Source organism: Amblyomma mixtum, chromosome 8 (genome assembly GCF_055824585.1).
Source record: "Amblyomma mixtum isolate Tamu chromosome 8, ASM5582458v1, whole genome shotgun sequence".
In the NCBI taxonomy this organism is placed as follows: domain Eukaryota; kingdom Metazoa; phylum Arthropoda; class Arachnida; order Ixodida; family Ixodidae; genus Amblyomma; species Amblyomma mixtum.
Window position 1 is genome coordinate 49053851 of NC_143019.1, and position 17619 is coordinate 49071469.

Genomic DNA, 17619 nt, shown 5'->3' on the forward strand with positions numbered 1-17619 from the left:
AGCCCACTGCATTGGCAGCATTTTTGCTGTTTTCCTTCATGCGTTTTCTCACCTGAATAGTTTTCTGTAGGTAATATGCGAACACAAAGAATTGAAACTTCTGTTTCTTCAAGTGAGGACTAAATTTATTGTAATATCTAATATTTTATTGTTTTATTAGTGCACAATTTATATTGATGATTCTTCTTCCAAAACTCCAGGGCCTTATTTAGCTCTCTTAGGCTGTTGTACCATTCTTTAAATCTCTAGAGCTGGCTAACTGCTTCATGTTTTTGTGCTTTCTGTTGTATATTTCTGCTCTGTTAGCAAGAAAGATTAATCTCCATGAAAGTGCGCCCTCCCAAACAGAGTGGTGACATGCTCGGTTTATTAATACCCCTCCGTCTCTTCGTTATACTCCTGTGCACATGTAGGCCTTTGAGGAACTGAAGCTTTTGTGCATAGGTGAGTATATCGTTTGGAATTGAGATGTGAACTTACAGTTGTAAACCACAATTCTCAATTTTGCAGTACATGCACCATGACATGGTGCATGTACTTGTGTGGGATAAAGTAACACACCTGTCCCCTTTGTTTCAAACTGCATTTGATTTCCACTCTTTGGAGTGCAACTTTATTAAATCAAGCTCTGAATATAGAATGACAGCAGCAGCTTTGTTAGCCGGGTCACCATCAATGCAGACAACAGTACCGTCGATACACCCAGCTCTGTATGGCATTTGCGAGTGCACTGTAAGCACAGTTAGAGTAGTTCTAGGCAGTGGTGGCGGCAACGAAGGCAGCACACTATTGGAGAGATCAGTTGCCAGTGCTAATCAGTGGCAGTCGTGGAAGTAAGCCAGAATCTTGAGCTTCTCTCAGCAGCAGTCCTAGTGGGCAGGTCGGTGCAGGCGTAAGTCATGAGCAGGAACAGGGCAGTCTGAAGTCCATAGTCACCACTCATGGGGAACGCTGGGACAGAAGAAGGTGTCTGGGTTCACAGACATATACTTTGGTGAGGAGTAGCTCAGCTGCAAAAGAGCAATGTCATTAGAGGGCAGGGACTGCGGAACTTTTTTGGAGGGTGGGGGGGTTGGGGGGCAGGACTTGGAGTTTGTTCAGTTATTTGTTTATTTATTCCATGTTTTACTAAAATAATTATTGAATTTTATTTACTTTTGGTTTATACTCTTATATTTTACTGCTCAAAAATATATTTGTTATTGCATGTAAAACTTAAATTGAAATTGGCAGCTTTATAACCTTTTCCAACCTAGTGACCAGTACACTGGACATCAGAAAAAAGCAATGAAAAAAATCAAACAAAGCTAAATCAAAACCAAAACCATTTTGATGGCTTCTGGAAGAGACGAGGAATATCTCCATCATGATAGTTCCTCTCTTGGCCGCATCTTTTTAGGAGGGCAGCTTCCACGACCGGACCGCGACGTGCTCAAGCAAACAATTTCTTTTAAAGTTTCCTCTTCATCCAATTCAAATATATTAATTCTCGCAAGTGAATCAAATTTCATTTGAAACAATGTGGTTAAAAGTTTGCCCTAGTTGTGAGTAGTTTTTTCGCAATGTGATAATATTTTTATCTCCAATGTACTGGTCACTAGGATTTAATTGTTCGAATTGTTCTAATCCCTGCGCAAGCAGGCTACATTTGATTTTCAATATTGTTTGGTGCCAAAATTACATAACTCCCACTATCGTTCGAGAAACACCCTGATGTGGATTTGTCATGCAAGTAACATGCTTCTGAGCACCATTTGGTTGTTTTATTTGTAGGAAAGACTCTCACTGATGAGGAAATTCAGGAAATTTTGTTTGGAGACTACTCAAACGTTGATGTCAATTCGTACTCAGGCGGCAAAGCGGAAAAATTCCAACCACAGTCTGTGCTTCACAGTGAAGAAAGTAGCTACAATTCTTAAAGTGCAGATGAAAATGTGCTACTCCTAGGACAACAAATAAATCCCAGTGTTCAGTATACTGGACATGGTTCTCCCTTGAAAACCACTGTACTTACTGCCCTCGTAATTTGTTTACAAGCTTTTTAATAGCTTCTTAATGAGATAAAACCACCACAAATTTTTGTGCTCGCCACAAAAATTCGGGATGAAAAGGGATAAAGATGTAGATGCAAGGAGTGATCAACTGCATTCGGAAAGTTTGCGCATAGTCTCTGTGAGTTCTGCAAATCACATTCATGAACAGGGGTCAGTAAATCAACTAGTACTGTAGCGATGTGATTGGTTGAGGATACTCAGATGAAATGCTTTATGACTGGCTATAAAGCAACTAGCTGAGCCCCGCTGTGCTTTACATTAATAATGTCCTAAAACTGAATGTCAGAAATCTCATCTGGGTGCATATATTAAGTTAGTCCTTAAGGTGTATTACAGTATATTTAAGAAAGTGATGAATACATGCATGATACAGTAAAATACAATGAACATTCCAGTAACCTGTATAAAAATTTCTTTCATAACAGCTATATATGAAAATCAAACTTTATTTGGCTGTTAGCACTCCCCTTCCCCCACTTATATGAATGTGCCAGTCATGCCAAAATTAAATTTATTCATTCATTTACTTGGCCGTCATGTTCAACAATGGGAAATGGGCACTTGCTGCTGGGGGAGTAAGGTAGAAATTGAAAGCTCCACCTTAAGGGTATGACGCGATGAGTTGAACATAGTGGGTTCTTTCCCATAAATGCAGAACATCATTCTCTATGTTACATTCAGAGGTCCCTGGGAGTCCTCATACCACTCCTGGCGTAGTGGTGCAGTGGTTTAGAGGTGCGCCACTGCTCTTCTATGGCAGGTGCTGTCACCGGTGGGACTTGTGCGACAAACGTTGCTCTTCCTGAGCGACCAATCATTAATTTAACTGCCACCCGCCACGGTCACCAGAAAATCCGGTGTCAGCGTCAGCATTGTGTGCGAAAAACCGCGTGCATGGCTCGGGCAGGTGGTGCCCATAGAGCAACCTAGGAGGCAGGTGGGCCATCTTGGTCACGTGACCTCGAGGCGTCATCACAACCTGCCCACCAGATAGTGAGCAAACTGCCTACTTTGGCAGGTGGCAGTTAAATTAATGATTGGTCGCTCGGGAAGAGCAACATGGGGCTCACCACTGGGAGTACCTGTCATCGCAGGGCGCAGTGGTGCATCGCCTAACTGCTGCACCACTGCTCCAGGAGGGGCATGAGGAGTCCCAGGAGACCAATAACGCTATCGTGTCATACCCTTAGGGCCGAGATTCAATTTTTCTTATTCTAGGTCGTGGTCTAAATCTGCAATTCTTTCTGTTTCGGTTGCTATAATTTTTTACCAACTGCATAAAAACCTGCTACTTAATTGTGGCGGTCAGTGCAATTGCTCCATCCACTACGCATTTCACTGTGCTAGACGAAAACTTATTCAAGTTGTCGGGAAGCATGGGTAACCACAAGGGGAAAGTTGCACTTCTACTGCCAGGGCAGCTGTCGTGGCTCTTCTGTGTGCTTGCAGGTCCAGATCAGCTTCTTCAAGCCCTTGTGCTGCACTGACAGCATCCAAGCAAGTTGTATTCCTTCTGTCAAGGAGGATGTTGTTTTCTGAAAATGTTCTGCGAGGACTACAGCAATGCATCGATTGCTCCAATGATGACATACACTGCGTGCAGCATGAGAAACCAAATGGCAATAGAAAGAGCACATACACATACCAGCACTGCCTCACAAATTCAGGCTGCAGATATTATTTTGTCACAGCTACAAGACAGTGCTGGCACGCATATATGTGTTTGTTCTATTGCTGTCTAATTTCTCACACTGTGCACAGTTTTATGTGCTGCCTCCAACTAGCCCAGCTTGCATTGCAACCTACATTCACGGCTGATAGGAGACTGTGCATGCAAGCTGCTGTTTACAGAAGTGGTATGCCTTGATATACAGGGTGCTCCATATTTATCAGTCGTGGTTGTAAAAAAAATTATCCTGCGCAAACTACTTACCTGTTTGAACTTGAGCACTGGCCATAACGTAGCTTATGATAGTCTGCATTTTTCAATAATTGGTTTAAACATCAGAACTTGCTTGAATTGTCCAGAATCGGCGAAAAACTACAGTTGTCTGCACGGAGAATTTTTGTCTAGGTAAGCGGAGCAGCATATTTGACAGGCTGTGCCAACTGGGGTACTGCGAGACCTACCCCAGCTCCGAGCAGGGATATTGTTTGCCTCGCAGTTCACCAGATGGCAAAGCCTCTCAAATCGGCTATCCCGCTCGCCTCCATGAAAATTCCGCGCGCAGACGACTCCAGTCCTTTACCGATTCTTGGCAGTCCAGGAAAGTTCCGACGTTAAAGTATTTATCGGAAAACACAGATATCATAAGCTACCCTGTGGTCTGTGCTTTAGCAGAAATAGACCAATGGTTTGCGCAAGAGAATTTTTTTACAACCCTGACTGATAAATATGGAGCACCCTGTACATGGTGCCTGTACCATGCAGTGAATGCACTGGCAAAAAGTACTGCAAAAAGCGACCTACATTAAGATGGTCATTTTTCTTTCCACGATTTCATTCCAGAGTGAAACAGTTATATTTTACTTCTGCTTTTGGAAAAAAAGGACACACAAACACATACAAAAAAAAAAACTCACGCAGTGGCTCAGTGGTTATGGTGCTTGGTACCTAACCCGAAAGACGTGGGTTCAATCCTAGCTGTGGCAGTTCCATTTCAATGGAGGCGAGATGCTGGAGTCCTGTGTACTGTGCGATATGTCAATGCATGTTAAAAGACCCCGAGTGGTTAAACCCACAGCCCTTCCTCCACTATGGCATCCCTCATAGCCAGAGTCGCTTTGGAACGTTAACCCAGTAAACCAGACCAAACCTGTTCTTGCAAAATGTGTTTCTAGTTCATCACTCTGATGCTTTCTGCTCTCATTTGGAACATAACACTGCACAGTGCTATGATCGACAAGAAAAATGGCCTGTAGTTGATCTCCCGCTCTTGGCTTCCACTTACCAAATCCTGGCAAATCCCGCGGCTGATAGCAAGGGCCTTGACGAGTCGGAGAGTGCCGCTTCACGCATGCCTTTTCCGTGCCCCACTATTCGGCGGATCATGCGGGTGACATTGAGACCTGAGGTGCGGAGTGTCTACAGGGTGTGGGTGGGTTTTTCGTCATGTTGAACCCAGAGGCCAAGGACCCGGATAAGCGGGCATTTCTCAATGAGATGGTCATGGCTTCGGCGGCAGATAGAGCCAGGTGACTTGTAGCGGGGTCCGTGTGTTCGAATCACTTCAGTTTTTCCAGGGCTCGTTGCATGCCACTGCTGTTGAAGAAATCCTCAACGGTTAGGATGGCTTTTCGAAGAGCCTCTTTCTTGGCTGCGAGGGAGCCCAGTGTAGACCTTGAGGAAATATTGTCTGCATACGTGTAGCTGAAGTCCTGCTGCGCAGCTAGTTGGTGGGCCAAGGGGGCCGTAGCGATATTAAAAAGGAGTGGGGAGAGGACAGCTCCTTGCAAGGTGCCCTTATTATGAGTGTCGAAGGGTTGGGATCACATAGTGCCTATGCCGATTGTGGCAGTGCGGTTGGAGAGGAAGGCGGTGATGTACTGATAGATGCGGGTGCCGCAGTTGATATGATTGAGGCTGTTCAGGATGGCTGTGTGGGCGATGTCAAATGCCCCCTTGAAGTTCGCCTCCAGATGGCATGCCCGTGAGTATGTCGTTTTTAGCAGGAGGAAGGCGTCTTGAGTGGAAAGTCCAGGGTGGAAACCGATCTTGTACAGGGGAAAGAGGTTCTTGGCATCAGTACGGTTTCGGAGGCAGGTATGAACGACCTGTTCGTAGATCTTGCCGAGGCAAGACATGAATGGGGCAGAGTGCCTTAACTGAAGGAGGTTTGTTGAACTTGGGAATGAGGATGACCTCCACTTGTTTCCACTCTGGAGGAAGCTTTCCAGGGATCCATTGTTGCTCATTTAGGTATGTCGTAAATGCCTGAATGTTTTCCCTGGAGAGGTTACGTATGATGGCATTCATAATTTTGTCCACTTCCGGGGCGTTAGACCTGGTGGCCAACCGCACAGCAACATAGACATAGGTGATGGGGGCATCCAGTCTGGGTTGGCGAGGCTGGTGTATGGAGCATTGGATGGGGGCAGGTGGTGGGTACCAAAGTATTCTGTCTGAAGCTCATCCAGCAGAGCTTGGTCGGAGCCCTTTAAGGTGTGGGCTATGGTCTGCAAGGTGTGATGGGTGGCGGCTTTGGTGGTGTCCATGTTAAGGAGGCGCTGAGGATGGTCTAGGTTACGGATGTGCTTAGTGTACCCTTGAGCGGAACACAAAACCGGAGCCAATTTTGGGTGGACACCTGGGAGATGTATCCTTGGGCTTGCTCCATGAGGTGTGCTATGCGGCGCTAAGTGTGCGATTGTGCTTTTGTCGTCACCATCTATGTAGGAGGCCATGCCGTGCCTCCCATATGTGTAGGAGGTGGTTGTAAGCTGAGGGTATTCTACAATGCGTTGAAGGCAGCGGATGTTTTTGAAGTGATGTTCATATAGGAATTGGCTCCATTTTGCTATGTCTGCTATGGATAATGATTGGGGTGCAGTCACCCGTAATTTATTTCAGTTTGTGATGTGGATGGTGCCCATTGATGTTTGGTGTTGAGGGGACAGGATACTGATCGACAAGACGAAATAGTCTCTTCCTAGGGCCTCTCCTAGGTTGGTCAAGGCAGCTCGTGGAATGTTTCGGGTGAAAGTGAGATCGGAGGAGGTATCGTTGGATATGTGGTTGTGCGGGTGGATGGGAGAGGTGAAGTCGGTGAGGAGATCTAGTCCCAGTGCATCTACTGCACCGTGTAGGGCGGCCCCTTGGGCGGTATCGGTGGTGCTGTAGGCCCATGTGGTGTGGGGTGTGTTGAAGTCTCCCAGAACCACTAGGAGAGTTGAGAAAGAGATAGGAAAGTGAAAGATAGAGGATAGGAAAAGGTGATTGTCGATTTCCCCCGGTCGGGTCGGGAGGCAACACAAAGTAGTGTGTTGCCTCTCCCGAGCAGCCTTAAAGGTCTAAACGCTCGACATCGGCTCAACCTTCAGGATCTCCTTTTCCCCGGACACGGCGCTGCCGCGCATGGCTAAACATGGGTGCTCGGGTCTGTAGTGGCACACTGCTTGCCATCATCCCCCTGCAGGGATGTCCCTGCGGATGCTCGGAAAGGCATGGCGTCGCAACTCACCATCATCTACATCTTGCAGGTGCCCCTGCAGGGGGAAAAGATGAGGAGGGCTGATAAGTGTTAGGACCTGCTGCATTTGGGAAAGAGTAGGTCATCGAAGCTGGATGCAGGTAAACCTAGGTTTCTGCAACCTTGGAGAAGGGAAGCAAGTGGTGTAGAGAAAGAAGGGCAGTAAAAGATGTGTTCTAATGTCTCATAGGACGTACAGCCTCTGCAGGTTGGGCTGGTTGCAGAGCCCTGGCAGAACCTTCATTCAGCTCTTGGAGCACACGGTTGACTTAGTGCAATTCTGCAATAGATCTAAAAGTGGTAGTTTCTTGTTTTAGGTTGCAGTCTATGAGTAGGCCTTGGTATCAGACTTTGCTAAGCCAGGGAATAGAGGCGCTGTGAAGGAGGAGGTTGGGGAAGGTGTTTCGAGCCGCAGGACGGTCTTGGATTTGGCTGTGGAGTGTGAGAGGCCAAGAGATTCAAGGTCTGACGTTGTCGAAAGAGTGATGTCTTTAGCATATGTAGTTGTGTGGACGACAGAGGGAGTTTCCTTAGGAAGGAAAGAGAGCACTAGGTTAAAGAGCAAAGGTGAAAGAACAGAACCGTGAGGAACTCCCCTGGGTAGGGTCCTGCTGGAGCTCAGGCAATGTCCTTCTCTGACGTGAAAAGTCCAGGTGGAGAAGAAGGAGGAGATGGCCTGAGACTCCATGTTGTGAAAGTGCGGAGAGTATGGCGGAGTGTGGGATGAGGTCAAAAGCACTTTGGATTTCAAGTAAAAAGAGGAAGGCTGTGTGGTTTCTACGTAGGGACTGTTCGAGATTAGAAACGACATCGCTGACTGAGTTGGCAGTGCAACAGAATAGCCAAAGTAGAAGCCTGGGCGAGTTGGTAGGTACTGTGGGGTTTAAAATGGGGAGATATATCCGTTCTCCCCGTTTAAGCGCGGCTGACACGGTTCAAAGCCGCGCGGACCCCACCCCGTGGTCGCGAGCGCTACTGAGCACACGCCGACCACGGCGGGCCTTGCTCTATGGGAACAAAGGAACGACACACTGGCTGACACAAACAAGGCATTTATTGCTACAGCAACAATAACGCCAGCTAGCAACAAAATACACTGAGGAATCGAGGATGTCCGACTCACCAGCACGGTTACGAGCGAACGTTCGCCCACGGTAGGGCAGAGGGAAAACTTCGAGGCCGGACGGGACAGGCTTGGCGGGAGCAAGTTCCGACCAAGAGGCGCCCGTTGACGAAGAGCAAAGCCGCCAGCGAAACGTCCGCTCGCTTCCCGGTCCCAGGGAGAAGAGAGAGAGCCTTCTCCCGCGCGCAAGCGGCAAAACACGCCATCCGTGGCGCTGCTGTCGCTGCGACGCGAGCGCCCTCCCCTGTTAGTTAAAAAGTAACCCCACTAAAGGGAGTGCGTTGCGGGGAAGCTAACCACAGGGAACTAGTGAGTTGAGGGAAAGCGAACGCAGGGGACGAAGGCGTCCCCTCAGTACTCATTCTAAAACAGTGCAAACAAGACAAGGAGGACGGCAGGAAACGTACAACACGAGTGCTGTTGTTGTACGTTTCCTGCCGTCCTCCTTGTCTTGTTTGCGCTGTTTTAGAATCAGCGGAATTAGCGAAAGTTGCTTCCAGTTTCGTGGAGAAAGTTAAAAGCCCTTGCAAGCAGGTGAGGCAGCGCAGAAACTTATGTTCGATGACCTTGCAAGCTGCAGAGGTGAGATGTATGGGGAGATAGTTAAGAGGGTTTCTTGCTTGCTTGCCATGCTTAGGGATGGGGGGTGTCAACTGCAACGAGCCAATTGTCTAGTGGGCACCAGATTCCCAGATGGAGTTAAAGGTATCCAGAAGGCACTTGCGCTCTAGTGTTTTGCGATTGTGGAGAGCCTGGTAGGCGATTCTGTCAAGACCTGGCTTCATGCACAGCCTCTCACTCCACCTTACTCCGCAACCTCTCTGCGAGGCTACTGTCCCTCTGCTCCACCCCCTCCACATCTTATGAACTCAACAGAGCCACCAGCAGACGAATGTGTCCCTGTAAAGAAAGATAAATGGTACCGTATTTGGTATCAATTAGATTGAAATTGGCATTACAGTTAAAGCTGGACAACCCAATTGATTTTAGACTTGCAATTCGACTCCCATTTGAGCTGTCAAATGTCTGTTTCAGGTCCCAATCAAATTGTCACATTCCAGTCAGGCATTGCAATTCAGAGGATGAATTTACAGTGCATGCTTGAAGACCTAAATAAAGTGCAGTGGTAGGCTCAAAGAAATTATAGGGTGAAAATTAATTTTTAACAGTTCGTGAAAAGAACAACAGTTTACGACGGTTAGAGAGATATTGGTATGGTATGCAGAGGTTTAGCATCCCAAAGCTGCACATGGCCTATGAGAGACCTGTCTTTTGTGGGGCTAGAGATGCCATGGGGTTGAGCTTCGGATTAATTTTGACTGCCTAGGGTCCTTTAACATGCACTGACATTGTACAGCATCTAAGCCAAGTAGTCACTCTGGATCTGGACCATGAGAAAGAATTTACCTCGAAAATAAGGACAGGTAGGAGTATATTTGGAAGACACTGTTGTAGTAACCACGGACAGCCGCCCTATTGCGGCTTATCATTGTGCAGCACAGTCTAGTTGTGCATGTATGCACCAAGTGATAGGAGTGTGCACTTTCCCTCCTCCCTCCTTCCCGTCCTTTTCATGGCTGTAAAAGCTTTGCTTCGAGTGCAATAAATGTTCTTCAGATGCCTACACTTCACTCATGCGGGTCAAGCATCGGGGGCACACGCTTGGTGTGAGCAGCGATGTAGCAGCTGTACAGGTAATGTAATGAACAACAGTTTGCTAATAACCCTTGCAAGAAAATATAGATCGAAAGGCAGATAGTTAACAGCTGCACCCTGCCATCACTTGTCTGAGAGGATGAAAAATGGACATTAGCAGAACAGATTTTAAAATAACCGGGACAATGCAGCCTGTTGTTAGGAGTAAAATGATGGGGAAAGCTTGAGAGACAGCAGTGTGGATTAGAGTACAATTTTAAGTTAATGATAAACAAGAAATTAGAAAAAAAAAATGGATTAGGGCGGGACACATAACCCAGAGAATAGATAACTATCAGTCTATTCGGCTAACACATTAGATTCCTAGGTAACTAAACTAGCAGGGGACGCCCAGAAGTCGGATGCAGAGGTTAGCAAATCAGCTGGGATTGGTGGCTGTGGCTGGTGCATGGCGCAGGGATAATGGCAGATCATTGGGAGAGCCCTTTATCCTGCACAATCGTGATGAATCGAAAACTCAGTTTCCAATGTATTTGACCACCATTCAGAGTTGTCTGTCTGAACAAACATTCAAGGTCCATGTAGGGAATTCCTTATCTAAGCAGTTCTTCATATGAGAATGGTTTCCCTCAAGGCGGCGTTCTTCGCTGCACGCTTTTCATGGTCAAAATGAATGAATTGAGCATCCTACTGAGATCAATATCCTACACTATTTATGTTGACGATTTGTAAATAAGCTACAAGTCCTGTAATTTGTCCATCTGTGAACAAAGTATCAAAGTGGGCACACAAGAACGGATTTAAACTCAACACAGAAAAGACGGTGTTAAAAAAACGGTGTTAGACCTGAACCCGACATCACACTGAACGGGCAGAGTATTGCTGTCCAAAAAGACCACAAATTTCTTGGAGTCATAGTCGATGAAAAGCTTATGTTCGTCACACACATTGAGCAGTTAAGGCTTAAATGCATGAAGGCACTGAACCTTCTAAAAATCGTGTCACACCAGTCGTGGGGTACAGATCGAGATTGCCTGCTGAGTCTTCTAAATGGCGTAGTTCTATCATGTATAGACTACGGCTGAGTAGCGTACAAATCAGCTTGAAGAACCACCTTAAAAATGGTCGATTCAATGTACCACCGGGGTCTGCGGTTGGCTACTGGTGCTTTCCGTACAAGCCCAATTGCTAGTTTGTACATTAAGGTGGACTGATAGTCACTTGAACTACGGCGAAGTTTACAAGTATAGCATGCTCCACTAAGGTATTATCTCATGCCGACCATCCATGCAGCGTGCTTATGCGAAACCCGACCAGTACACTGCTGTTTTCAAGCAGACCGTCTGAAACTCCACCTTCACCTATTAGAGTCGCCGCACTTGTCCAAGAAATGAGCATACCAGTCTCTAATACTGATGACTTCTTCTAAAGACATGATTGCTCCCTGGGAAGTGCATCCAGTTGTCTGTGACAGATCTTTTTGTGAGGTTGGCAAGCATGGGTCACCAATTGGCATAAAACAGCACTTCATGTCCCTAAAAGCAAAGTATCAGTGCACAGAGTTTTACACTGATGACTCCAAGACATCTTCAGTTTGGCCCTGCTGCGGTGGCTCAGTGGCTATGGTGCTCGGCTGCTGACCTGAGAGACGCGGGTTCGATCCCGGCCGCGGGATCTTGATGGAGGCGAAATTCTAGAGGCCCGTGTACTGTGTGATGTCTGCAGTGCACGTTAAAGAACCCCAGGTGGTCTACATTTCCAGAGACCTTCACTACGGCGTCCCTCATAGCCTGAGTAGCTTTGGGACGTTAAACCCCAATAAAACCAAACCAAAACCAAACATCTTCAGTTTCATGTGCAGTTCGCAGCTGTCAATTTTCTGAAACAAAAACAATGAATAGACACACAAGCATATTTACTGCAGAATGTCTTGGTATCCTGGTGGCTGTTGGGTCCATCCTGTAAAAGAAAATCCCTACCTCTGTTATTTACTGTGATTCCTTAAGTGTGGTTATAGCCCTGTCCTCTGGGAAACCATATAAAAGCCCCATTATGAATTCCCTCTTGAAATGCTTAATGTTTGCGCGCACATTGAACCTTAAAATTACAATATGCTGGGTACCAGGGCACTGTGGCATAGATAGAAATGAGGGAGCTGATATTGGCTTGCTGTGTCAGCTGCTGAACTGAGTCTTATTAATGTTAACCAACTTCCATACCAGGACCTCAGGCCACATATTAGAGGACTACACTCTGCAATGAGTGGCAGCAGGACTGGGATGAACCGAGAACAAACTGCACACAATAAAACCAAGGACTGGAAGGTATGCCACGGAAAAACAAAATAGATTCAAAGAAGTTGCTCTCTGCACACTGAGGATAAGACATACATACATCACGCACTTGCATCTTTTAAAGGACACCGGCACCACAGTGCGCGAGATGTGGAGCCCACATCTCAGTTGTCCGTGCATCAATCATGTGCCCGAGATTGGAAACAAAGACGGCAGCACTTCCCAGAGCTATACACGTATAAAATACCATTGCACCCTTCTTTATTTTTAGGTGGTGACTGCATGCTTTCATTGGATAGGGTTTTCAAAATTTTAACACATGTAGGCTTTCTACAAGTGATCTCATACTCCAAGCAACCTCAGCCCCTCCTCGTTGCTAAGGAGAAGGCTGAGCTTAGCCGTAGCTGCTAGATGCCTCGCTCTTCTTTCCCAACCAAGGGCTGCGGTTGAGACTACCTGGCTTCGTCTTTTATATGCAACAATTCTTAACACAATTTTTTGGCACTATACACCTCTTTAGGCCATTCTACCTGGCTTATACACCTTCCTGACACACTATGATCATGAACATACTCACTACTCTTGGGCTCTATACACCCGGTATTGATTTTAACACGAGCAGTACATATTTTAGCCTGAGCCAACCAAAAACCTTGTGTTTGGCGCTCTTTGGCCTTAGATGCCCTTGAGTCAACAAAACCCAGCATCATCATCAGTTTCCAATGTATCTCAACTTCACTGCCCATCACTGAGTGGGAAGCTTAAAATTTGCCCACTTTATTCCATGTCAAGGTTTCATAATGAACAGAGTGAAAAGACACAAGACTAACAGTCTTTCACTTATTCTTGATCTTTTCTCGCTTTTTGTCATGATGAACTATTTCCACTTGCCCGTTAACTGTCCATTTATCACCAAGTTTTTCACCTGCAGTAACTGGAGAAACTTATTTTCTTGGGAATGTGGCAGTTATATTTCAACTGAATCAGACCACATCTGTTTCTTTGCCACTTCTGTTCCACTGAGGCAATGGATTTTCTACAGCGTAAAAAAAAGTTTAGCATTGCTCAACAGCAGGTGCTTGTGTGCAGACCCGCAACGAGACTCGTACGCGCACGCTGAAACCAGCGAGTTCAAATGACGCGCCATTGCGAAGGCTTGAGTGACAGCACTACAGATGGCGACACTGACGAAAACTTAACGAACTATTTTTTTTTTTGTCAAAAAGCAAGGCACTTAAAAAAAAAGTTAAAATTTGGTGCTTGTGATTTTGTGCACTGTTAGTCTTTCTCTAATTAAAAGGCGTAGTTTCGCCTGCAACAAAATTTCAGTAATGGCGCTGCGTGCGCTTTTCTCTTTGTCCCTCCCCTCTGTTCTTTTTTGTGTGACGTAGTGCTAGGGTCGTGGCGCGGATATGAAATGTGTTGTAAATGATGTGTGTCGTGTTATTACTGTCCTTTTTGTGCTCTGCTGCACCTGTCGTATGCTTTTGCCAGGTGCTGTAAATGCTAACGAACCATAAAGTGACATGTTCAGGCAGGCATCCCTGCTGAGTGCCGGCGAACCTTCTCACGCAATGAGCATCATTTCGGTAAGTTCAGGAAGACAACTGGCAGTTCTGCGTAAGGAAAAGGTGGTGTGTGTTAATAATTTCTCGAATGTCAACATACTTGAGTACCATGGTGGCAAGTACCGCGCCTGCCGTTCGAATGTCGTCCACAAATCGCTATGTGAAATAAGCGGGAACGATTTGCTCCGGCACGTTGAACTCCACGAAACTTAGCGGCTAAAAAATATTTTTGTGGCAGCATATGAGCTTGTCTACGCGAAACGTATGCCAGAAATGTTTTCACTTGAATTGATCACGAACAGGATGCGCGCGGCTTTCACTGGCAGTTCTAGCTAGATCATCGAAACCATGAAACATCGGGTTTACATTCGCAGCTGACATCGGACGCAACCTTTCGAGCTGATATTGCAAGTGTACTGCTCGGTTTTTATGCATGATCATCGTAAGGTTTTAGCTTGCCGACTAATTGAAAATGTATGTTTGAAATGTGCTGGCCGCTTCTTTTCTTTGTGGAGTGTAATAGTAGTTGTCTAGGAAGGAAACGTTTGCACAAATGGGAAGCTTTGCTGAAGTGGTGCTCTGCAGAGCAAGAAAGAAAGCGTGATTATTCTTTAGCTGATGGGGTTACATACTCATTGACCTGATTTCTGTAAGTACAGTGCACTAATGTAGGCGTACGTAAAGCTGTTGATTGGTACCTTCCTCATGTATTCTTTTAAAACAGATTTACTGAGCATAGCCGCACAAAAATGTGTAGTGTCTCATATTTTCCAAGTTTTTAGGGAAAGCACTGAAACAGGCTAACTGAATGAAACGGCGTAGGATCTTCCTCTGTTCCTGCTGAAATCTGAAGGCAACAGATTTCATCTCATTGTCAGCTTGATTTCTGCTTAACTCACTTGCTTCAGAATATTGTGGATAGCCATTTGGCTTCTCAGTGCGCATCCCTCTGCCTGTTAGGATAGCCGTTTTTGTAGACCAAGAAATGGAGGAAGCCTGTTCATCCATCTTATCCGCTGATAGCTACCTGCCCTGTGGAAGTGGTGTGTGGTCAGCCACCGTGAGGTCCGTGATGCCATGTACGAGTCATCTCATGTTGTTGCTTTTATGCAGCCCACCTTTGTGCACTTTGATGCAATGCTCTTTCATGCTTCTCAGAAAGGGCAGTATTTATTCTGTTCTGGCATCATTTATGGAGTTCACACTTGCACTTTTGCATTGTTCGGTTGATCGACATCAGAAAGCTGTAAAGGACCTTGAGGATTTACCCAGTGCATTCAACTCTGGCTGCAGTATGTGCATGCAGTCAGTAAAAGTGCCATTATTTTTGTGTATACAAAATAAAGTTCTACCTTTTGCATGTTGATTTTTAGTATCCAGAAAATATTAGTTGCTGCTAAGAAAGGCTGCAGTGTAGAAGGAGCTTTTGAATGCCTTTTTGCTGTTTTATGTGTCTGGTTATTACTGTCTAGCACACTAAACTTTGCAGCCTATGTGCAAAATATGAGAACATTTTTACTTTACTTATCACTAGAAAAAAACAAGGGAAAAAATGTTTCAGTCCACCAAAATGTCTAATTCTGTACACTGGTGTGATGCGTGTTAGTCCTCTGCTTCTTAATATAAAACCACACTAAAACAAGCAAAGGAGTCATTTTTCAATCACACTTTGCCACTGATGCTAATTGATAACCAACAATTTCGGAACATTGCTAACAAAACGGATTACTCTGCAGTTAATCTAAAAGCATCAGGTGGCCAGGTATTATCACATATCCTCGTTATCCACCTTGTAATTTCTTTCTTGTGAACCGCATTGTTATGAACCTGTTGGGGTTGAAAAAATCAAGATATCACCGCCATGCGGTATGGACAACATCAACTCTAAACTTCTAAAAAAATATGAAAGTTTATAGGGCTATAATTCATTTCTAAACTGTTTGAGCAATTTATGGAGTCTGGTTGGGTCCCCAATGATTGGAAGGTGGTTTTAATGCACAAGTCTGAAGACAAGCATTCTTCTATTAACTACCAACCCATTTCATTTATTAGCATCCTCTATAAGACCATGGAACATGGCATCTACTCTCTCCTTGCAAGTTTCCTAGAGTCAAATTCCTTTCTCAGTTACTGCCAGCAGGGGTTTCATGAAACATTTTTATGCAAGACACAGCTTTTTTTGTATTACACACGATGTGCATTTCATCCTGGCCAGGGTTCTATGGCAGACTGCATGTTCCTTGATTTGTACCGTAACTACAAGCGCACCTTCTTCACAAAATCAGATGCCTCCCAACTCGCCAAACCATATACCCAGGATGAAAAGAACTACCTCTGGAACTCGCCAAGTCATCATTACCCCTTTCTCCATTCCATCGACCCACAGCTCAAATCAAGACTACCACTTGGGCCTGCGCGTCATCTAGAAACAGTTTATCATTTTGTTTGTCTTAGTGTTGCGTTTACGAACAGTCTACGATACTGCTTCAAGCAAGCAGACAGTCCGTATTGTGACAACTGCAGCTCAGTTGAGACTGTGCTTCATATCCTCTTCGAATGTCCAGCGCACGCCAACGGACGTGCGCGCTACGAACAATGCATGCAGTCCGTCACCCGAGTGCCACTCACAGTGGACTCTGTTAGGTTATTCACAGACAGCAGCAACGTGCAATGATATTCTTATTTGCCTATTTCGACGCTATTGGTGTTTTAGACAAACTCTAAATTGCCAAACACTTGATCACCCTGCTGTCCATGCACAGAACTTGACTTTGGTCTCATCCAAAGAAGCCATCATGCGGTGAGCTACTGCGTTGCAACCCTCTTCAATGACTGCACTGTTTTCTACCACCCTTCTTCCATCTTTACTTCCCTATTCCCTCCCCTACGCAGACTAGCATGTCAGCGAATATTCACGCCGGCTAAAATCTGTTTTTCATTAAATAGCTCTCTTTCTCTCGAAAGCCTTTGAAAAAGTTCAAATTCAGTAACCTCGTCTTCCCTCACCAACTAGTATTCTCATTGTGTGACTGCAGATCAACTTACCTCCTGTTCTTCTCCAGTGGGCTCAGGCATTCCCCAGGGTTCTTGGGCCCTTACTTTTTCTCGTTTTCACACTTTGATGCCCCCATTCTTGCCTAACAACGCTGCCTCTTCTGTCTTTAGGCTCTGAAATTAACAGCGACTCTTACGCTTCTATTCTTCAACCTGATATTAACCGAGTTTTGAAACGAACATGGCACTAGGAACTTAACATTAACAAGTGTGTGCTTCTTAATGTGGCGTTGTAACAGCCACTTTTAAACTTTGCAATACTACCTTGGAAACTGTCTTTGTACTAATACTTTAGTGTGCATATAACTTCTCACCTCTTAGAAATTGCATTTTGAATTTACTGCTAACAATGCTAACCGTACGTTAGGGTGTCTGTATCTGCATCTGAATTCTACCTTTCCTCTAGCTCAGTAAAATTACTTCACTCGTTCTGTCTAAATTGGAGTATGTACCATAAGTCTGTGGTAGATCACTAGCATCTGAATTTGAATCTGCACAAAACCAACCATTGCGATTCATACTTTCCAGTTATCACCATAGCTCCAGTGTTACTGCTGTGAGGGCTACCTTATCATTGCCACTGCTCTCATGCCAAAGAAAAATTTCTTGCTTATGTCCTCATGGGCAGTGGTTATGCGGTGTCCACTTTCAGCTAATGTATTCTATTTTAGCATGGCCGTG

At 45.4% G+C, this 17619-nt stretch overlaps 1 long non-coding RNA gene across 2 annotated transcripts in view; it reads right to left on the reverse strand.

The window, feature by feature from the left end:
- Nucleotides 1-585: 585 nt before the first annotated feature.
- LOC149332346 (uncharacterized) overlaps nt 586-17619 on the reverse strand; it is a 29152-nt gene continuing 12118 nt past the window's right edge. The window contains exon 4 of one of the 2 annotated variants that reach the window (XR_016285149.1): nt 586-951. This is a non-coding gene — a long non-coding RNA (uncharacterized LOC149332346). Of the gene's footprint in view, nt 952-16935; nt 17053-17619 lie in introns of those variants that run through there. The other variant, XR_016285150.1, reaches the window with a different exon arrangement.